General features: G+C 36.0%; 1 non-coding gene across 1 annotated transcript; it reads left to right on the top strand.

Annotated features, from left to right (window-relative positions):
• The first annotated feature begins 21,619 nt into the window (after nt 1-21,619).
• LOC141722922 (small nucleolar RNA R71) lies at nt 21,620-21,726 on the top strand. Its single transcript, XR_012575919.1, has one exon. It is a non-coding gene; the product is annotated as a small nucleolar RNA R71 (small nucleolar RNA).
• The last annotated feature ends 2,316 nt before the right edge of the window (nt 21,727-24,042 follow it).

Here is a 24,042-nt window from a genome sequence, read left to right as displayed (position 1 = left end):
GATTAAATGAAGAAGATGGAGAAGGAATTGACGGCTTAAACTCATGATATAGCCCTAACTAAGCATGAAGATGATTAGGGAATTAACTCACCAATTTAGGAAGCTTGGATCTTTAATTTTGAATTTCTTGCTCTTTTGAATAGTAAAAAGCCGAGAGCTCTTCAAGAACAAGCCTTGTTTCTTTTTGATTTTGATGAAAAAATGATTTTGCTTGGCTTGGTTGATTTGTTTTTGTGTTTGATTTATTCAATTACCTTGTTGCCCTTGAATTTGTGTGGTTAAAAAGCCACCACACCTCCTTCCTTCCCATGTCATGCTTGTGTCATCCTCATGATGTCATCCTCCCCTCCTTGTCCTCTTTCTATTGGTTGGATGACATCATCCCCACTAATCCCTTTGATTAACTTCCTAATTGTTTGCCTAATGACCGCTGATCTGTTATACGGTTCGCTTAACTTTCGTTTTCGTTTATCGTTTGAAGGATCATACCCGGGATCTTATTACTTAGGTTCCCTTAACCTTTCTCAATACATTATATTCCTTTTTATGATCCTCTATTATAATCCTTTAATTTAAATCCTTTTTATCCTGTTACCTTATACTCAATTCTCTCCGTATCTAGTGGATTTCCGGGAAAAATCCAAGTGTTCGGAAATTGGATTCTGACGATCTTTACATACACTTATATACCACATAGAGTACTAATAATATCCCAGAAGATCAATAACAGAACCCCTATATAATGTGGCATGAAAAGTTTTCTCATTCAGCAAAAACACTATTCACAAGGGTTACAAAAAGTTGAAAATTTTGGGGGTTATTACACGATAACCTATGAACAACAACATAAGTCGGAATTAAACCCCGGTCGCTTAAGAAACTAGACTTTAACCAATTAGACCCCTAACGTTCGCTTTCGCGCTTAACGATTCACTTAAGTCGCTCGAGTACCCTCGGCTCCGCCATTTTTAATAAATTAACCATTAAGAGTTTTAAGACGATTCTTTTGCGAGTACCTTACCAACTGCCTAATCCACTTAACATAATTGTTTCATACCCCAATTAGTCATTTAAGGTCCTTAACCAAGGTTTCAAAGTAAGGCGAGGGGTAATGGTTCGGTCGCAAAACGCCGTTACTTAAAACGGTCGTTTCTCCTAAACCGTACATCGGATTCAAGCGTACCACATATCAAAATGAAGCTCGTAACATGAGCTATCTAATCATGGCAATGGTCGAAACCTAAAAGTGAGTTCACGGGTCCTGATGTTAAGAACAAAAACAGTCTAAGGTATATCGGACATTACAACGGCTATGTTAAGCGATTACCAAATTTGTACAACTCCAAATCAATCCACAAATGCAACCAAACTCCATCCATAAAATACTAAAACAGCCCCAACAACTCAATATTTCCAATTTATACTACTTCTCAATTATGAACTAAGAGCTTACTTAAGTTCATTAACAAATCATCTAGATTTACAACTCCAAAAACATAACAAAACCAACCAATCTCTAAATACACAATAATCAAGCCTCTCATGAACTATACTACTCATATTAAGCTCTTAACATTCAATAACAAATCTAGGTTAAGAGATTATACCTTCCTTATGAGTAGGAGTAACTAATGAGCTTGAAACAACCTTGGAAAATCCTTACTAAAGCTTTATCTAAACAAAAACACAAGAACAAAATTTCAAGTTCTTGAAAAACACTATTCACTCTCTTCTTCCATGAATTTTAGGAAGAGATTGTGAAGGAATTTGGAGCTTAAACTCCTAGGATAATCATAAGGAACCATGGATAATTACCTTGCAATTTAACAATGCTTGGATCTTGGATTTTGAATTTTCTTCTTTGAAAAAAAAGGAAGAAGCCGGGAGCTTCTTGTTGGAAATAGAAGTGTTTTGTGTTTTTGAGTTTTTTGATTTGTTTGGCTTGGTTGATCCACTTTTGTTTTGATTTATTACCTTTTAACCATGGTGAATTTTGTGTGGTTTATAATCAACCAACCTTCCTTCCTTTTTGGTCATGCTTAGGTCATCATTTTTATGTCATCTTCCCATGCTTGTCCTCTTCTTATTGGTTTGATGACATCATCATCACTAACCTCTTTGATTAGCTCCTAATCACTTGGCTAATGACCGTTGATCTGTTGTACGGTTCGCTTAACTTTCGTTCTCGTTTATCGTTTGAGGGATCATACCCGGGATCTTATTACTTGGGTTCCCTTAACCTTTCTCAATACATTATATTCCTTTTATGATCCTCTCTTATAATCCTTGAATTTAAATCCTTTTTATCCTGTTACCTTATACTCAATTCTTTCGGTATCTGGTGGATTTTCGGGAAAAATCAAAGTGTTCGAATTTGGATTCTGACGATCTTTACATACACTTATATACCATACAGAGTACTAATAAGATCTCAGAATAAGAATAAAAGAACCCCTACATAGTGTGGCATGAAAAGTTTTCTTATTCAGCATAATCAACAAAAACATTATTCATAAGGGTTACAAAAGGTTCAAAATTTTGGAGGTTTTTACAATAGTAGCCAACAGCTATAAGCAGAGTTATAGTAAGAGGTTATCAAACATATCAGGCAAGTATCCTTACCTTCACTTATTGTTCAAGTGATGTTTATTATGAATCCTGTTATGCAAGTATCTATATCTTCACTTATCATTCAAGTGATATTGACTCTGAACTCTATTATTTCAATTTCTATACTATTCTAAGTTCAGAATAGTTAAATGTTTTACAGTTCGCTACATTACTCTATACAGTGAAATGTTGAATTGTGATTAGCGAATAAGTAATTGTTCTAGTTATTTCGCCATCGGTTGTTGAGATAGCTCTGGACAATTAGAAATGGGGAGTTATATTGTTAAGGATGTCGTTTGATTCGGCTCCTTTGATCAAAATATTTTATAGATTGGATGAATGCGTAAGTGACCGAGATGGACTTTCCAGCGGAGGGCTATTTCTAAGTGTTATATGAAATATTATGACATAATTTGTGGCACAGGCAGATATATTGCCTTTTTATTTGAGTACTCGTGTTTTGGGACATGTTTCTACGAACCATGATCCAGTACTTTCACATGGGCTGATCAGCATGTGATAGTACGTCCGTTGGAGTTAGATTCCAAATTAAAAATTATCTTTTATTGTTGATAGCTTGTTTAGCATTCATTACTGATCAAATATCACTGGTTTTATCTTGTTGTTCAGTTATTATCAAAATGTGATTTATCATTTCAAGCACACTTTATACTACTTGCTTAGCATTTTTCGCTCATACTTGTTTATTATTCTAATCTTTCAGCTAAGCCAGAGCAGGCATGAGTTCCAGGTTTGGTCAGAAGTCGAGTGCTTGTAGATAGTTTGATGTATTTTCCAGGTAGTCAGGTTGGGACGCTTGAATAGTCTAGAGTTTTGTAATAAAATTTGAATAAGTTGTAAAACTAATTAGACTTATGGTTTGTAATAACACTTGGTTTGTTTTAGTACCTATTTCATACTATAACCTGTGATCGATCCAGTTGCATGCAAGGGGTCATATTTAATACTTTATTCTGCTGTGACTATTATATTATGATTTAGTATATAATGACCCCCAAATCTAGACCCCGGGTTTGGAGGGCGTCACAGGTTGGTATCAGAGCTACAGGTTATGATCACTGAAACAGGCTTAAGATTGTCATAAGTGAGTCATAGGAAGATCACATAAGATAGGTGCGTGTAGTTTAGCTCTTATAGGGTTAAATTTAGGTTATTGGGCTGGGTTATAGTTAAGTTATTTAGGTTCCCTGTTTTGTGTTTAGCTCTGGGATTTTGTGCCATTGCTTTTCTATTTTGCTGGTTTCTGAGGATAATGAGAAGTGATAAAAAAGAGGTTGGAAGGTTGTGTTGCAACCCTATCCACCATTTGTTGGTTTATTTGAGATTTTGAGCAAGGATTTAAAAGGTTTGGATAATTCTTCGTTAATTTTTCTTTGTGTTATTATTTTCGAGATAACAAGCAGGATTATGTAATAATCATGTCGCATATATTAATATGGTAGAATGTTTGTGATATTTTGGGAAATAAATAATGTTTGAGAATTTTAATATGCTAAAGAATTGCTACATATTTGACACAATGCTATTATTATGTATGTTACTTGTTTCTTACCAGAATAATGGCACCAAAGAGGAGGAATAATTCAGGAGATGATCATATCGAGAATCATACAGATCTAGCGATTGTCCAGATGTTGGGACTGATGCAGCAACATGTGTTGCATCTTACGCAGCAGCAGCAACAGTAGCACCAAGCAGCAGCAGCAAGCAGCAACACCACCTACAGTGACTTTTAAGCAATTCCAAGCTGTGAAGTCACCTAAGTTCAAGGGAAGTGCTGACCCCGTGGAAGCCAATGCATGTCTTAAAGAGATTGAGAAGGCTTTTGAGCTAGTTGGAACATGAGCTGAATAGAAGACCAAGTTCGTAAGCTACTTTCTGAAGGGTGAGGCAAATTATTGGTGGGAATCCACGCGAGCGTTGGAAGGAGGTGAGGTTGTAACTTGGGAAAGGTTTACAGAGATGTTCCTGGAGAAGTATTTCCGGAGGTATATGAAGAATCAAATGGAGATCAAGTTCTTGAACCTGACACAGGGTGATCTTAATGTCGCTGAGTATGAAGCTAAGTTTACTGAGTTAGCAAGGTTTGTTCCAGATCAGGTTGATACAGATGAGAAGAAAACAAGAAGGTTTGAACAAAAATTAAAGTTTTGGATTCAGAATATAGTAGCCATGTTTGAGTTGACTTCATATGTGGAAGTGGTTCAGAAAGGGATGGTGATCGAAAGTAGAAGTGACATGTCTCAGAGAGAAAAGGATGGGAAGAAAAGGAAAATAGAAAACTCAAGACGAGGTCAGCAGCAGAGTAATTTCCAAGGCCATTTCAATAGAAGGCCAGAGTTTCAGGATAATAAGAATGGGGGATTCTGAAAACCACAATCAGGAAATGGAGGACAAGGCAGCCGTTTTCATAATTTAAATTAGCAGAGGTCCGATCGTCCACCAGTACCGAATTTCCAGTTTTGTGGTAGAAAGCACTTTGGGAATTGCAATACCAATGTGACATTTTCAAGTGTGGCAGGAAGGGACACTTTGCTAATGTGTGTCAGAATCCGACCCAAGGTCAGAATCTGGGAGCTGTTTGCTATAAGTATGGAAAGCGAGGGCATATCGCCAGAAATTGCCCAACACAGGGTACAACGAGTAACACACCAAGAATTACAGGTGCTCCATCTCAGAATGTGCCAAGGATTGAAGGACCACCAGCTCAACCCAAAGCCTGAATATTCAACATGACAATGAAGGATGTTGTTCAGAGTTCTAACGTGGTTGCAGGTACGCTTCCAGTCAACTTCGTAGATGCTAAAGTTTTAATTGATTATAGAGCTACAAGGTCATTTATTTCTCAACGTTTTGTCGATAAACTGCATTGCGAAGTCAAATTGTTAGAACAAGCGTTAATGATAGAATTAGCTAATAAGAACCAAGTTCCCGTCGACCGAGTGTGCCCGAGGTGTGACATTGAGATAGCGGGACATCATTTCTATGCCAACTTAATACCTTTTAAGTTGGGAGAATTTGATATTATTTTAGGAATGGATTGGTTGTTAGAGAATAACGCTCAGATTGTTTGTAAGAATAGTAAAGTGAGACTTCAGACATTGGATAACAAGAAGAAGATAATATTTCGAGAGAGTAAGCAAGAAAAGAAGTTTTTAACGATAACTCAAGTGAAGAAGTTATTACATCAGAACTGTGAGGCATATTTGGCCCATGTGATAGATACCAGCCAAGAATTTCCCGTGTTCGAAGTGATTCCAGTTGTCAATGAATTTCCAGATATCTTTCCAGACGATCTTCCAGAACTACCTCCCGATAGAGAAATCAAGTTTGGGATTGATCTAGCACCCGGAACAGAACCAGTCTCTAAAGCTCCGTATCGAATGGCACCAGTGGAGATGAAAGAATTGGCAACTTATTTACAAGATCTTTTGGAGAAAGGAGTTATAAGATCCAGTGTATCCCCGTGGGGCGCACCAGTGCTGTTTGTCAATAAGAAAGACGGGAGTACGTGACTGTGTATTGATTATCGAGAATTGAATAAGCTAACCATTAAGAAAAAGTATCTGTTGCCAAGGATTGATGATGTGTTTGATCAACTGGAAAGAGCTATATGGTTTTCTAAGATTGATTTAAGATCCGGATATCATCAACTGAAGATTAAGCCAAAAGACATTCCAAAGACCGCATTCATTTCAGATATGGGCATTATGAGTTTTTCGTAATGGCATTTGGATTAACCAACGCACCAGCAGCTTTCATGGATCTAATGAATCGAGTATTCAAGAAGTATTTGGATAAATTTGTAATTGTGTTCATAGATGACATTCTGATCTATTCGAAGATAGAAGAAGAGCATGCAGAGCATTTGAGAATAGTTCTGAAGATACTGCGACATGAGAAATTGTACGCAAAGTTTTCCAAGTGTGAATTTTGGTTAAAGGAAGTACGATTTCTTGGGCCCGTGATTAGAAATAAAGGAGTGGAAGTGGATCCGTCAAATATTGAAGCTATAATCAACTGGGAGAGGCCAAAAACACCAATAGAAGTAAGAAGTTTTATGGGATTGGCAGGTTACTACAGAAGATTCATGCAAAATTTTACGAAGATATCTACACCATTGACAAAGCTCACACCATTGACAAAGCTCACCAGGAAGAACCAGAAATTTGAATGGGATGAGAAATGCGAAGAGAGTTTCCAGAAATTAAAGAACAGATTAGTATCTTCTCCAGTGCTAGTTTTACCAGATGATCAAGGAAATTTTGTGATCTACAGTGACACATCGTATAAAGAATTGGGATGTGTTTTGATGCAGCATGACAAAGTGATAGCCTACGCTTCAAGACAACTGAAACCACATGAAGAGAAGTATCCAACTCATGATCTGGAATTAGCAGCTATAGTGTTTGCATTGAAGATTTGGAGGCATTATCTTTATGGAAAAAAGTGTGAGGTCTAAACGGACCATAAGAGTTTGAAGTATATTTTCACTCAGAAGGAATTGAACATGAGGCAAAGAAGATGGCTAGAATTGATCAAGGACTACGACTGTACCATCAACTATCATCCAGGAAAAGCAAATATGGTGGCAGACGCTCTAAGCAGAAAAGAAAGATTAAATATGATCACTTTATTTAAGGAATTGATCAAGGAATTTGAAAAGCTTGAAATAGAGATCAATACCCCAAGTATGTCTACAGATGTGTTGTGTGCAATGTCTTTTCAACCAGAACTATTGGAGAAGATAAGAAGATGTCAGGAAGAAGTAATGAGTCATGAACGAGTCAGTTTGACAGGAGAAGAGATAGGGAGTCAAAAGGATGATAAAGGAATCTTAAGATTTTCTTCCAGAATATGGATACCCAATGTAGCCGAGCTGAATGATGAAATTCTTCAAGACGCTCACAACTTCAGATATTCCATTCATCCCGGAAGTATGAAGATGTACCGAGACTTAAGAGAAAACTTTTGGTGGCCATGAATAAAGAAGGAAATTACGGAATGGGTGAGTAAGTGTTACACTTGCCAGCGAGTCAAAGCAGAACATCAAAGGCCCAGTGGACTGTTACAACCATTGGACATTCTAGAATGGAAGTGGGAACATATTGTGATGGATTTTGTAGTTGGATTACCAAGGACCAAGACAAATCATGATGCTATTTGGGTTATTATTGACAGATTGACAAAGTCAGCGCATTTTCTTCCAATCAAGGAGAGAAACTCATTGGATAAATTGGTTCAGTTATATTTGAAGGAAATTGTAGTTCGACATGGAGTTCCAGTATCTATAGTTTCAGACAGAGATCCTCGATTTAATTCAAGATTTTGGAGAAGTTTTCAAGATTGTCTCGGAAAGAAGCTGAATATGAGTACCGCGTATCACCCGCAGACAGATGGTTAAAGTAAGAGGACATTTCAGACTATAGAAGACATGCTAAGGGTATGTGCTCTAGATTTTGAAGGAAATTGGGATGAACATTTGCCATTAATTGAATTCTCCTACAACAACAGTTATCATGTCAGTATTGGAATGCCGCCTTATGAAGCTTTGTACGGGAGAAGATGCAGATCCCCAATCTGTTGGGATGAGGTTGGTGAGAGAAAGATTTTGGGTCCAGAATTGATCCAGCAGATGAAAGGGAAAATATAACTTATTCGGAAATGATTAGTGGCAGCTCAAGATCGTCAACGTAAATATGCTGATCCTGCCAGAAAGGATATGGAATTTGAACTTGGAGAAGCGGTGTTATTGAAGGTTTCACCTTGGAAAGGTTAATCAAGATTTGGGAAGAAAGGAAAGTTGAGTCCGCATTATGTTGGCCCTTTTGAGATTTTGAGGCGCGTGGGAAAAGTCGCTTACGAGCTAGCCTTACCACCACACATGTAGCATATCCACAACGTGTTCCATGTGTCGATGTTGAAGCGTTATTTGCATGAGTCGAATCATGTGATAGAATATGAGCCAATCGAGATTCAGCCAGATTTATCTTTTGTCGAGCAACCAGTGCAGATTTTAGATAAGAAAGAAAGAGTGCTTAGGAATAAGTCTATGTCTTTAGTGCGAGGAGAATCCCAAGGTTGAAGAATCAACTTGGGAGTTGGAAAGTGAAATACGATCCAAGTATACTCATTTATTTTCCTAGGCTGATTCTGAGGAAAATTATGTGAATATTTTTGTGTAAAATGAATAAATATTATGTGTTTTATAAGTTTAAAGTGATTATTACCATGATATTAAATGTTATAGCTGTTATTTGTGTGTTCCCGTGCGGACCAGAAATTTTTTCGAGTCAGTAATATGTGTTTAAATTGCAATTATATGAATTGATCTTTAATTGGGACTCGTATTTATTTGTGTTTTTATTGAGGTACTCGTTTTATCTCATTTTATATGCGATTGAATGCATTTTATGTGTTTTCGGGGTTTTCTGTTAATTTAGGGATCGTTTCTGTTTTTCAATACCAACAGACCGGGACCCCACCGGGACGTCAAAGCCAACAAAATTCGTGTTTTTATTTTTATAGAATTATTCGTATTTCAAATACCCATTATTTTCGTATTTTTGAATTATTCACAATTTTTGGGAAATTTTGATATAAATTTTGTATTTTATTGCTTTTAAAATTATTCCCCCGTAATTATTATTTTGGTCCTAATTATTATAAATAGGGGATAAAAACACCCTTAATTAATTTGGGGATATAATTCTCTGATTAACATAAATAGCTGCAGGTTTTAGTTATTTATTTATTTTTATAATTTTTTCTTCAGAATATTAAAAAGAAAATCAAGAACAAGTGGGGGTGTTCATGAGGGTAGGAATTAAACTGAAAGGATGAGGATAATTCTGATGTCCGTTTGTGACGCTCAAATAGTCGATTTGAAGCTCTCTTCAAGCTCTATCTATTGATACAAACATCATTAGCAAAGGTCGATTATTCTGGTAATCCTTTTTTTCCTTCATTTTTTGCTATTTAAATTCGCTTTTGAAGATTAAAGGATGGTTTGATGTTTTGGATGATTGCCTGTCGTTCCTGAAGTTCCAAGGATTGTTTTCATATATAGGTTCGTTTTTTATTAAGATAAAGCTATAATCGAGTTTTGGTTTTGATACAGTTTTTGAATCAATTTTTCTAATTGTTCTTGAATCTGAGATAATGTTTGATGATATGGTTAGTTTACAAATGATCCTAGCTTTATTTTGATGCTTGTAGTTCTGTTTTTGGGTGTGATTTGACCGAATTCGGAGTTTTCCTATTTGGTTCGCCGGAGAAGGTTCGATTTTGATCGGAATTGTTATTCGAATTGATGTTGGAGGTTGATATGGTTAGAACTGAGTTTCTGGGGAAGATTATAATTGATTGGTATAAAAACCCATCGATTTAGGTCGTGTTTCCGGACTGTTGTGTGGTTGCCGGACGATGCCGGATTTCCGGGAGCTTCGCCGGATTCTGGAACCGTTTCCAGTTTCCGTCGAATGTTCTTGAAGTTCCGGCCGTTTACCCACTGCACAGGGCCGCCATTTGATTCACTGGAGGAGACAACCCAAGTGCCAAAAACGTTTCTGAAAATTCTTTTTACTTCTAATTAAAAATCCTTTTTCCTATTTTCAAAAATCAATTTAGTTATTTCTAAAAATCATTTAATATTTATTTTAAATACTAAAATTATTTACTTAAATATTTTAAATTCCAAAATTTATTTTCTTTTATTATTGTCAAAATACAATTTGATTTAATTGTTTATAACTTATTTTAATTAATTATTTATGAATTTAATAAACTGATTAATTCAGTTAATCAATTAATTTTATTTATAAATAGTTAAATAAATGTAAATTATTTATAATTAATTCAAATAATTCCTAAAAATATTTTTAAGCTTTTAAAAATTATATTTTAGTATTTAAAAATCAATCAATATTATTATTAATTGATTTAATTCTATTTTATTCGTAATAGTTAAGCCGTTCGTCCGTTTAATACGAAACGAACGCGTATAGACTCAGAAAAACATTACGCTTCCAATAAAAATACTTTAGAAACCTATTTTTTTTTGTATTGCAATGTCATTTGATTTGTTAGTCCTTTTGAGTCGGTATCTGATCGGTAAACACTATTATTGACCTGATTTCAAGTCTGAACATACTGAGACATATCTTTTAACGATCTGACTTATGTGTTACATGAAATATGTGATTACGTGATATATGAATAACATGATTACGTGTTACGTGATATGCATGCTATCTGTTTACAGTTTTAAATGCAATGATTAGTTATAAATGATCGGGTAGATGTCGAGACGTATAGTTACGTCGATTGAGTTTGGTTCTGTCAATTAAGATAGTCCTTTTGTTTATAGAATCGAGTAGCAAGGAGTGCGATCAAGTGTTAGACAGAGATGATAGCTAGCATCTATAAGCAGAGTTATAGTAAGAGGTTATCAAACATATCAGGCAAGTATCATTACCTTCACTTATGGTTCAAGTGATGTTTATTATAAATCCTGTTATGCAAGTATCTATATCTTAACTTATCATTCAAGTGATATTGACTCTGAACTCTATTATTTCAATTTCTATACTATTCTAAGTTCAGAATAGTTAAATGTTTTACAGTTCGCTACATTACTCTATACAGTGAAATGTTGAATTGTGATTAGCGAATAAGTAATTGTTCTAGTTATTTCGCCATCGGTTGTTGAGATAGCTCTGGACAATTAGAAATGGGGAGTTATATTGTTAAGGATGTCGTTTGATTCGGCTCCTTTGATCAAAATATTTTATAGATTGGATGAATGCGTAAGTGACCGAGATGGACTTTCCAGCGGAGGGCTATTTCTAAGTGTTATATAAAATATTATGACATAATTTATGGCACAGGCAGATATATTGCCTTTTTATTTGAGTACTCGTGTTTTGGGACATGTTTCTACGAACCATGATCCAGTGTTGTCATACAGGCTGATCAGCATGTGATAGTACGTCCGTTGGAGTTAGATTCCAATCTAAAAATTATCTTTTATTGCTGATAGCTTATTTAGCATTCATTATTGATCAAATATCACTGGTTTTATCCTGTTATTCAGTTATTATCAAAATGTGATTTATCATTTCAAGCACACTTTATACTGCTTACTGAGCATTTTTCGCTCATACTTGTTTATTATTCTAATCTTTCAGCTAAGCCAGAGCAGGCTTGAGTTCCAGGTTTTGTCAGAAGTCGAGTGCTTGTAGATAGTTTGGTGTGTTTTCCAAGTAGTCAGTTTGGGACGCTTGAATAGTCTAGAGGTTTGTAATAAAATTTGAATAAGTTATAAAACTAATTAGACTTATGGTTTGTAATAACACTTGGTTTGTTTTAGTACATGTTTCATACTATAACCTGTGATCGATCCAGTTACATGCAAGAGGTCATATTTAATACTTTATTGTGTTGTGACTATTATATTATGATTTAGTGTATAGTGACCCCCAAATCTAGACCCCAGGTTTAGAGGGTGTCACAATTTTGGCGACAATTTCATGATCATTTGGCTTCGAAATTGAAGATGAGTACATCATATCATTCGTAGATAGACGGACAAAGCGAAAGGACTATTCAAACAATTTAGGATATGTTGAGAACATGTGCGTTGGATTTCAAAGGAAATTGGGATGACCATTTGCCATTGATAGAGTTTTCATACAACAACAGTTATCATGCAAGTATTGGCATGCTGCCTTATGAAGCATTGTATGGAAGAAAATGTGAATCTCCTACATATTAGGATGAAGTTGGCGAGCGCAAGCTGTTGGGCCCAGAATTAGTTCAGCAAACGAAGGAGAAAGTGGAAGTGATTCGCAAAAGGCTGCTAGCTGCTCAAGATCGACAAATGAAATATGCAGATCAAAATCGAAAGGATATGATATTCAAACACGGAGACAAAGTGTTAGGAGCAATTGATGATATCAAACAAAAACTGTTAGAAGTTAATATCAGAACTTACATCAACGGATGATGATGACATCGACGGATGTTGATAATCAACGGATTAAGATATCGACGGATGATGATGTCAACGGATGATGAAATTAGTATTTATCACATCAGTTGATCTTCGATAAGGAAAAGGAAACATGAACTTAAGGCGGTGAAGGACTTTATCTCAGAAGTAATTGTATAGGTTTCCTTGTTGTTGATAGAATATGATTCCTTATACATTGTGTAGTTGTGCTCTATATAAAGCACATATTAGGTTCATGCTATAAATATTGCGATATTGTTATATCTTTCGCATAACCTAACAGCTCTTAAGGATATTTGTTCATCCTTTCGGGAGAGTACGTTTGTAATAAGTTTTTATCAGTTAATATAAATTTATTGATTCTGTTGAAGCTTTGTCGAATTGATTATATTAACTGTATTCACCCACCTCTACAATTGATTAAGGGCCTAACAATTAGTATCAGAGCTTGATGTTAATATACAAACAATGTAAGATCTGAAAATCAATCAACCATGTCAGACAAAGAAGAAGAAACACATAATCCAAAGCCACAACCCCCAGCCATATCACAGATAAGAAGCAACATGAGTAGGTATGAATCAATCAAGGTACCTATTCTGAAGATGCATGAATATTCAATCTGGAAAGTCAGGATGGCCATGTGCTTGGAAGCCACAGATCCTGAATATCTGAACAGGATCTATGATGGTCCTCATAGACCAATGAAGGTAGCTATTTCACTTACAGGAGAACCAGAGAAGATGATAGACAAAGACATGAAGGACTACACTCCTGAAAATATCTCACCTATCATGAAGGATGCTAAGGTCAGATACATCTTGTACATGAGTCTTGACAGTGTTATGTCCAATATAGTCATTGGATGTAAGACAACAAACGAGATATAAGATTCTTTAAAAGTAAAGTGTCAAGGTACAACCGCTATCAAGAAGAACAGGAGGACAGTACTTACTCAAGAATATGAGCACTTTGACTCAAGGGACAATGAGTCCTTAACTGAGATCTATGATAGATTTCAGAAGTTGCTGAATGACTTATCCCTTGTCAATAAAGAATATGATTTGGAGGACTCAAACCTGAATTTCCTACTTGCTCGCCCTGAAAAGTGGGACTTTAAAGTCTTATCAATAAGGGATAACTATAAACTTGACAACACACATCTAGATGAGATCTATGGAGTTCTGAAAACTCATGAACTAGAGATGGAGCAAATAAGCAAGAGGAAAGGATCAAGATAATCGATGGATGTTGATAATCAACGGATAAAGATATCAACGGATGATGAAATCAGTATTTGTCACATCAGTTGATCTTCGATAAGGAAAAAGAAATAGGAACTCAAGGCGGTGAAGGACTTTATCTCAGAAGCAATTGTATAGGTTTCCTTGTTGTTGATAGAATAAGATTTCTTATACATTGTGTAGTTGTGCTCTGTAAAAAAAACAAATTAGGTTCATGCTATAATCATTACGACATTGTTATATCTTTCGCATAACCTAGCAGCTCTCAAGGATATTTGTTCATCCTTTCGAGAGAGTATGTTTGTAATATATTTTTATCGGTTTATATAAAACTGTTGATTCTGTTGAAACTTTGTCGAATTGATTGTATTAAATGTATTCACCCCCTCTACAGTTGATTAAGAGCCTACATAAAGCGTTGATAAAGATATCTCCATGGAAAGGCTTATCCAGATTTGGAAAGAAAGAAAAGCTGAGTCCTAGATATATTGGACCGTTCAAAGTATTAAAGCAAGTTGAAAAAGTGGCATACGAGTTAGCGTTACCTTCGCAAATGTAACATCTCCATAACGTGTTCCACGTATCTATTTTAAAGAAGTATAATGCAGATGCTAGCCACATAATCGAATTGGAACCCGTGGAAATTCAGCAAGATCTATCCTATGTGGAACAACCCGTTCAAATTTTAGATCAGAAAGAGAAAGTGCTTCAAAATAAGATTGTACCTTTAGTTGGAGTTTTCTGGAGAAATCCTAAGGTCGAGGAATTAACTTGGGAATTAGAAAGTGAAATGCGTGAGAAATATCCCCATTTTGAGAAATGCGTGAGAAAGTCGTTAGAAAGTTAAAGTGAAAGTTCAGCTATTTGCATTTTGTGTGGAGATAAATTATATTTATTTTCTTATATTTTTGCATAAATAAAAGTAAAAAAAGAAAAGAGAAAAAATCAGTTTTTTTGTATAAAATTACCCTGGTGCCCTTGCACCAAGTATATACCCTTTCCCCCATTTATATTTCTTTCCCCACCTCTCTCTCTTTTTCTCTCACTCTCTCTCGAGCCTCTCGTCCCTCTCTCGTCGGTATCTCTCTCTCTCTCTCTCATCTCTCGGCTTCTCTGATTCTTGGTCAAATCTTAATTCAAAATTGGATTTATGCTTCTTTTTGCTTCATATTCGTGAATATATGAATGCATGTATATATGGTTGTGTGTATCGGAGGTTTGAGGTGAAACCCCTTTCGGTTTCTTTGGACAAATCGAGTTTTATACTCAAATTTTTGAGTAAATAGTTTGGTTTATACTTGCATGTTACTTGTTGGTAAATTCTTGAGAAATCGGTGAGGTTTCTTCAAAGAAAACCCCGAATAGGGCATCTCCGAGACCTTACCATCGTCGATGATGAACTCCGGTGAACCGGCAGTGGATTGTGATGCATGCTTGAGTTCTATAATCTGTATTAAAGCTAAAATAGTTAGAGCATGTCGAAATGTTTTTGTAAATTTAGATTTTTGAATAAGGTTTTATAAATTTTGATTCGAGTAATCATGAAATTGATATATATATTTAGTCGATTATGTTTAAGACATGATTTTCAGATTTTAAGAATCGAATTACTACTTTTACTCCGTGGTAAATTCGGGTTTTAAGTAATTCGGGTCGAATTATATGATTTTTGTGATGTACGAGTTGAGTTATATGTTAAGATGAATGTATATGTGAGTTTAATTATAGAATTGGACATATGATTCAGTTTAAAAGTGAAAAAGGAATTGAGTTCATGTATTTGATCCTTGTGTTATAATGGTTCGATTTAGTGATAACGTTATGTTGATAGTTGTATAAGTCGAGTTGCATGTCATCGTCATGATTTGGTGTGTTAAGTTGTTAAATCTGTTAATCTTATAAGAATAAAGATTGCATGTTATTCGTTTCTAAGTATAAATGATTAGAGATTTTGGTTAAGTGTTGTTAATTGTGATTGTGATATAAGGGAAGGCGTAATTACGAATACTTCATGCCCGATTTTTAAAAGAAACTATAGAGTTATATAAGGAATATAGTCGATATGATTGGTCATAATTGTAGTGTGTCGAATTATGTGACTATGTGATTGCTTGCTATATGTAAGGTGTCGAATTATTCAGTGTTATAAAGTGTAAAAAAGTTTTAATCAATTATATGTTACGTGTGATACATGTATATATAAGATAAGCGAGTATCGCGACTGGGGTAGAAGAGTTGACATTCTAAGAAATGTCAGGAATATGGTAAGGTTTCTAATTAAGGTCATTTTGTGTTGCAGATTTGGAAAGCGGAGGCATTCCGGATAGAAAAGGAAAAAAAGTCTTAGGTGGCAGTAGCTCAAATCCCGTGAAACAGGAAAGCTTTCTGAGGCAAGTAACTTTGCCTTCTATTGTGAATTGATTATAGAGAAATTATTGATATTATGCGCTGATAGAGTAAAGAATCTTAGTAATATTGTTGCGAACCTTGTGATAACCCTGATAGTAACCCCTTGTTTCAAGCATATATACCCTGTTTTTATATATTTGCTTTCATTATGATCCTTGACCCTAAGAGATGAAAGTAATCTTTCATATTTCATACCTTGTTAACCTAGATTGCTATGATAATAAAATTCTACCTTGTTTAAGTGTCATTCATTGGAACTATCCTGATAACAGCCTTGTCATACTCTGCGTAATGTTTAATCATTTCCTTAACTTACGATCCCTTTTTATTTCCAACTTGTTTATTCTCCTTGAATTCTTGAATTGAACCTAAGAATGACTTTCGACTTGAATGAGTCCAAACGATTTCATGTACTGGTAATGTTTAAATGAATCTAGTTAAAACTTTTTTGCCCTCCAATATAAAGGTTTTCCAAATGAATTTCTAAAGATTGGATAGAGACAAATGTTAGGCACATAGCATGCGCTAAATAAATCACGCAAGTATACACGTTCGCAAGTAATATAGAATGATTTCTAGTTCATTCCGACAGAGACTCTGATTAATTGTATTTAATTAACACTTACTCACCAATGTATGATTATTCTTTAATGCCAAGACAATAACAATTAAGATTGGTAAACTAATAATTACTACGAGAATTAAACACTTAAATTAACAATATTAAACACACATGAGATCCTAACTTCATTACTACTTCATTCAATAGTTATTGTTATTAACCTTAGCATGTAATGGTGATGATATTAATCAAACAACACGAAACTGATAAACGCCAACTTTCATTGTACGAAGACTATTCTACCAAGCATCGACAATTAAGATAGAAGTTGAATAGGCATCAATTATGTTGAGACCCTATATGTCTACAGAATTTGACAACATAACGATTTAAGCACAAGTTATTCATGATGATTATACATGGCAAATAAAACGGTTAGAGTTACCCACTAATCATGCATACAATACATGCACCTATGCTAGCATGGCAAGTTCTAAATCTCAAGATTCACTGTCGCTTCACAAGAGATTAACAGGCTATCTTACATATTCGTGACGCATATAAGACGAATAAGCATAACCTATACTAGATATCATACAATCACCACATACCAAGGTATTAAACAATTAACTAAAGAATTCCATAGTAAATTTGCTAGGATCCCATGATCATGATTAGCCCATAATAGAACTCATCGTCACCATAGGTTCATATGAAAGCATGATAATAACACAACGATATAAGGCTAATAAATATACTTAATAAATAATGAAGTATGTCACAAGAGTATTAAGGTTCAAAGTATAAAGAAAACTAGCATCCACTGTTACAACAAATTAAAAGAATCACAAGATAAACGTATGCTTCCTCTTCTTCGTTGTTGCGTGCTAAAACGGTCTTCTCAATCTTCGTGCCCTTGCTCTTGATTAAGAAAACGTCTTCCCATAAGGTTTATAGAATAGCCCAAGAGAACCAGCGCCAACAGAAGCCCAATTGTACTAGAATTAATAAAATCGAGATTCTGAAATTCCACACGCACGCGGTCGCCTGCTGCCTCCACGCGGCCGCTTGCTAGCACGCGGTCGCCTGCTCCTAGCGCGCGGTCGCCTGTTACCCTTCTGGAAAATACTTTATTTTGCTTCTGTTTTTTCTGATTTCTTCGCTCATCACCCCTATACTGATTCCAAGCACTTCCTTAAGCTTTATTTGATAAACACCACCTATCTAAACAAGTTATACCCTGAAATACAAAAACACTAGAAAACGCGTCAAATACTTAAAATACTTGAGTTCAAGACACCAATTCAAGCCGTTATGAGACACTCTAAGTGGTATAAAATGCCACTTATCACACCCCCAAACTTGAATCGATGCTTGTCCTCAAGTATCAAATACTCAAACTTAGAATAAAACATGCATGAATGTAACTTATATGAATGCAGCGAAATGATAAGGCAATCGATCCCCTAAGAATAACCATAACCAAATAAATAAGCCAATGCCTCTAAGAATGCAATGACTTAAAAAAGAGTTCGAATAAATCCCACAAACCAACTCACAAACCAGAAACGTGCGTGTGTGGAATGCTTAACAGATATCACTCGATACTAGATTAATAACCATAACTTATCTATCATCGAAAAAATCAAAAGTTTATAAACAGAATAGACAATAAACGCATTATGACTCATAACACCTCCTTTCTACTAGAGTTATACAAGGATTCACACTATTATTGAACACATAACAAAGATGCTTATTTGACCGTGCAATGAATGAGGTCCCAAAAGACTTATGCAATAATAATCATGTAGCGAGCGTTAGGTTAGCGGATCTCAGACTATAAAAGCCTTAGGTCACTAGGCACAAAGTCCCCTAGAACTTAATAACTCGAGTATTAAAGAGCTCACTCTTGATCAATTATGCATAAACACATACTTTTTTTCTTTTTTTTTCAATAATTTTTGAATGAGTGCGTTTCGCTCCATCTCATTCAACCCTAGACTACTCATAAAATATGAGTCGGCTACTAGCCATTTGACGCCTAGCCTTACAACAACTAGCAATGAAATCCAAGTTTTTCTCCAGATAAAAAAAATCAGTGTTTTTACGTGACTACGAGAATATCACAAATTCTAAATATAACCAAGTGATTAAATCCCAACAACAAACAAGTATGATCATGATCTAGATCCAAAGCAACCCTATAAGACTTTGTGAAAATATTTGTTTCTGGCATGCAAATCAATTCATTAGGACTTAAATATCCCTCTATTCATCATCACCACACTCAAATCAACATCAACTTATCAAATATCATAGTTTATCTTAAGGGATTATGCTAAATATGCATGCAAATGCAACTATATAAAATCATATAAAAACAAACAAATGTGTCCTAAATGAACAATCATACAAAAATATGAATGAACTACAACTAAACATGCAATATGAATCTATATGGACACACACACTACTAATCCTTACATTATCACCCCCAAACTTAAAATTTTCAATGTCCTCATTGAAGGTAATAATAAGGATTTCAGGCATACCTAGTCGTCGGAAAGATCACCCTCCTTGGGTGGAGGATCAGGTTGCCAATCAACCTCGACACCAGTGGCTCGGAAAATAGTGCCCAAAGCCTGTGTTAAATCTCTAGCAAAATGATGGTGAATATCGTGCATGGCCTCCATACGCCTAATTACTCGCCTGTACTGCTCATCACCAACACCAGTCCTATCAACTACCTGCTGCACATGAGAAGAACCCTCTGTAGGCATTAGAGGGTTTGTTCGGCTACCCTCTACATCATCAAAGATATATCCCAAGCCCTTATCATATGGTGCACCTAAGAATGCATGACTCAAGTGATCTGGTAGTGGGTGAAGCTCAAGTGTGGAAACATCTTCAATAGACGGCTCGAGACGCTCCTGAGAAATTTTCAGCTCTGCTAACCCAAGAGAATCGAATGGCATATCCAACTTCCTCTTCCACGGAAGTGCATTCAAAACATGCAGTTGCTCTGCTCCTTCCTTGTCATCAATAACTGATTTCCCCATTAAGGATCTCTCTAAGATCTCTGACTTTGGCAATTACTCAAGTTCCGAATTCACGACAGAGTCTACCCACTCTACTTTAAAGCACTCCTCTTTAGATGTGGGTAACTTTATTGCCTTGAACACATTAAAAGTGACCTTCTGATCATGAACCTTCATCATAAGCTCTCCTTTTTGTACATAAATCATAGTTCAACCAGTAGCTAAGAATGATCTCCCCAAGATAATGGGAATCTTCTTATCCTCCAAAAAATCAAGAATTACAAAGTCAGCAGGGAAGATGAGTTTATCCACCTTGACCAAGACATCCTCCACTATACCTCGTGGATAAGCGATGGAACGATCAGCTAGTTGCAATGACATGTATGTTGGTTTCGGATCAGGCAGACCAAGCTTCTTGAAGATAGACAAGAGCATCAGATTAATGCTAGCTCCCAAATCACATAAACATTTGTCGAACGACAAGTTTCCGATAGTGCAAGGAATAGTGAAGCTTCCAAGATCTTTAAGCTTCGGAGGCAACTTATGTTGCAGTACAGCGTTGCATTCCTCCGTTAGAGCAACGGTCTCTAAGTCATCGAGCTTCACTTTTTGAGAGAGAATACCTTTCATAAACATCGCATAGCTAGGCATCTGTTCAAGAGCTTCAGCGAAAGGTATGTTGATATGAAGTTTCTTGAACACCTCCAGAAACTTCTCAAACTACTTATCTAGCTTTTTCTTCAGCAGCCTCTTAGGAAAAGGAGGTGGAGGATAGATCTGTTTTTTCCCTGTATTACCCTTAGGAGGAGTGTGCTCAACAGTAGTCTTCCTTGGTTCCACTTCTGCTTCCTTATGCACTTCTTCTTCAGCCAAAACTTCAGATTCTGGAACTTGAGATTTTTCAGGGCTTACAACCTTCCCATACCTCAATGTAATTTCCTTAACCTGCTCTTCTGCTTCTCTCTTTCCTGGAACTTCTGTATCACTAGAAAGCGTTCCTGGTAGTCGATTCAATAAGGTGTTAGAAATTTGTCCTATCTGGTTCTCCAGATTCTGGTTAGAAACAGCCCAGCTTTAGCATATAAGAGCCTGGTTTTTGCACATAAGCCTCAACTCCTCCAATTCAGATTTTTCATTCAAAGATAGACCTGCATCATGAGTTTGTTGTTAAAGTTGAAGTTATTGTCTTGGTGCAAATTTTTGCTGAAAACCAGGAGGGTTGAATTATTTTTCTCCAAACTGCTGGAACGGCTGTTGCATCGCATTCTGATTGTTGCTCCATCAGAAGTTAGGATGATTCCAGTTGTCAGGATGATAAGTGTCTGGAACTGGTTGCTGCAATCTCTGAAAGTTGCTCACAAACTGAGCTGATTCACTAGATATAGCGCATTGCTCCGTCGCATGCGAACTTGCACATAGCTCACAAACACTAGTTATCTTATTAACACCCAAGTTAGCCAGAGAATCGATCTTCATAGACAACTCCTTTAGTTGAGCAGTGATAGCCATAGCTGTATCCACCTCAAAAACTCCTGCTACCTTGCTCTGTGGCAATCTATGGGCTGGATACTGATATTCATTAGCATCCATCAGTTCAATTAGATCATTAACTTCCTCATAGCTCTTCGCCCATAAGGCTCCACCTGATGTTGCATCGAGCATGGGTCTGGACTGTGCTCCCAAACCATTATAAAAATAGTTTATGATCATCCAATCAGGCATTCCATGATGAGGACACTTCATAAGCATCTCCTTGTAGTGCTCTCAAGCTTCACATAGAGATTCTTCTGATTGCTGCGTAAATTGAGTAATAGCGTTTCTGATTGCAGCTGTCTTTGCCATAGGGTAGAATTTAATGAGAAACTTTTGAGCAAGATCTTCCCAAGTAATAATCGAACCAGCTGGTAGAGAGTGTAACCAGCTCTTAGCCTTGTCCCTCAGAGAGAATGGGAACAGTCTCAGCTTCACAGCATCTTCAGAAACACCGTTGAACTTGAAGGTGTCGCATATCTCAATGAAATCCCTAATGTGCATATTGGGATCTTCCGTTGGAGAACCCCCAAACTGGATTGAATTCTACACCCATTGAATTATGCCAGGCTTGATCTCAAAGGTATTAGCTGTGATAGCTGGCCTGACAATGCTAGAATGAATGTCAATGATCTTGGGTTGAGAAAAATCCATCAAGGCTTTCGTTCGTGCTGCTGGGTCTCCCATTGTAGTGAGTACCTGAAACACAACAAGTATACCGTGAAAGTAAAAGAGTTTGAGTCAGTGAACTTTAACGACCACTGATGACAAGCACATAAACTACAAAATTAACACCGAGTCCCCGGCAGCGGCATTAAAAACTTGTTAGGCACAGAGCATGCGCTAAATAAATCACGCAAGTATATGCGTTCGCAAGTAATATAGAATGATTTCTAGTTTGTTTCCACAGAGACTCTGATTAATTATATTTAATTAACACTTACTCACCAATGTATGATTATTCTTCAATGCCAAGACAATGATAATTAAGATTGGTAAACTAATAATTACTACGAGAATTAAACACTTGAATTAAAAATATTAAACACACATGAGATCCTAGCTTCATTACTACTTCATTCAATAGTTATTGTTATTAACCTTAGCATGTAATGGTGATGATATTAATTGAACAACACGAAACTGATAAACGCCAACTTTCGTTGTACGAATACCATTCTACCAAGCATCCACAATTAAGATAGAAGTTGAATAGGCATCAATTATGTTAAGACCCTATATGTCTATAGAATTTGAAAACATAAAGATTTAAGCACAAGTTTTGATGATGATTACACAGGGAAAATAAAACGGTTAGATTTACCCACTAATCATGCTTACAATACATGAACCTATGCTAGCATGGCAAGTTCTAAATCTTAAGATTCACTGTCATTTCACAAGAGATTAACAGACTATCTTATATGTTCGCGACGCATATAAGACGAATAAGCACAACATATACTAGATATCATACAATCACCACATATCAAGGTATTAAACAATTAACTAAAGAATTCCATAGTAAATTCACTAGGATCCCATGATCACGATTAGCGCATAATAGAACTCATCGTCACCATGGGTTCATATGAAAGCATGATAATAACACAACGATATAAGGCTAATAAAAATACTTAATAAATAATGAAGTACGCCACAAGAGTATTAAGGTTCAAAGCATAAAAAAAACTAGCATCCACTGTTACAATAAATTAAAAGAATCATAAGATAAATGTATGCTTCCTCTTCTTCGTTGTTGCGTGCTAAAACTGTCTTCTCAATCTTCTTGCCCTTGCTCTTGATTAAGAAAACGTCTTCCCATAAGGTTTATATAATAGCCCAAGAGAACCAACTCCAACAGAAGCCCAATTGTACTAGAATTAATAAAATCCAGATTCTGAAATTCCGTACGCACGTGGTCGCCTGGTGCCTCCACGCGGCCGCTTGCTAGCACGCGATCGCCTGCTCCTGGCGCACGGTCGCCTGCTACCTTTCTGGAAAATACTTTATTTTGCTTCTATTTTTGCTGATTTCTTCGCTCATCACCCCTAGACTGATTCCAAGCACTTCCTTAATCTTTATTTGATGAAAATCACCTATCTAAACAAGTTATACCCTGAAATGCAAAAACAATAGAAAACACGTCAAATACACAAAATACTTGAGTTCAAGACACCAATTCAAGCCGTTATGAGACGCTCTAAGTGGTATAAAATGCCACTTATCACATAAGAGGCTAGTAGGACTAGTCCAGTCACGTGACAGACTAGCGGGGCTAGTCCAATATAAAGGCTAAAATAATGTCATTGGTACCTTAATAACCGGATGGAGGTCAGTACGGCCTGATCACCTGTATTATATTTAAAAGATGGATATTCCAATCAAGGGTTCTTTATTGTTAAATAACAAAAGTAAAAGTTTTATAAATGTTACAACAAGCGTAATGCTCATCTTTTGATTTGAAAATTGAATAGTTTGAACTGAATCTTCTTTGGAGTTCTGAGAAATTTATTCGAGAACCCTGTCACTTTACTTCTATATTTATGCTCAAATCTTGGATTGATTTTCTTTTAAAGTGTGAACTCTCTGAGAACCCTATCGATTGATCCT

Source organism: Apium graveolens, chromosome 4 (genome assembly GCF_009905375.1).
Source record: "Apium graveolens cultivar Ventura chromosome 4, ASM990537v1, whole genome shotgun sequence".
NCBI classification, from domain to species: domain Eukaryota; kingdom Viridiplantae; phylum Streptophyta; class Magnoliopsida; order Apiales; family Apiaceae; genus Apium; species Apium graveolens.
This window is presented reverse-complemented; position numbering and strand designations above follow the sequence as displayed.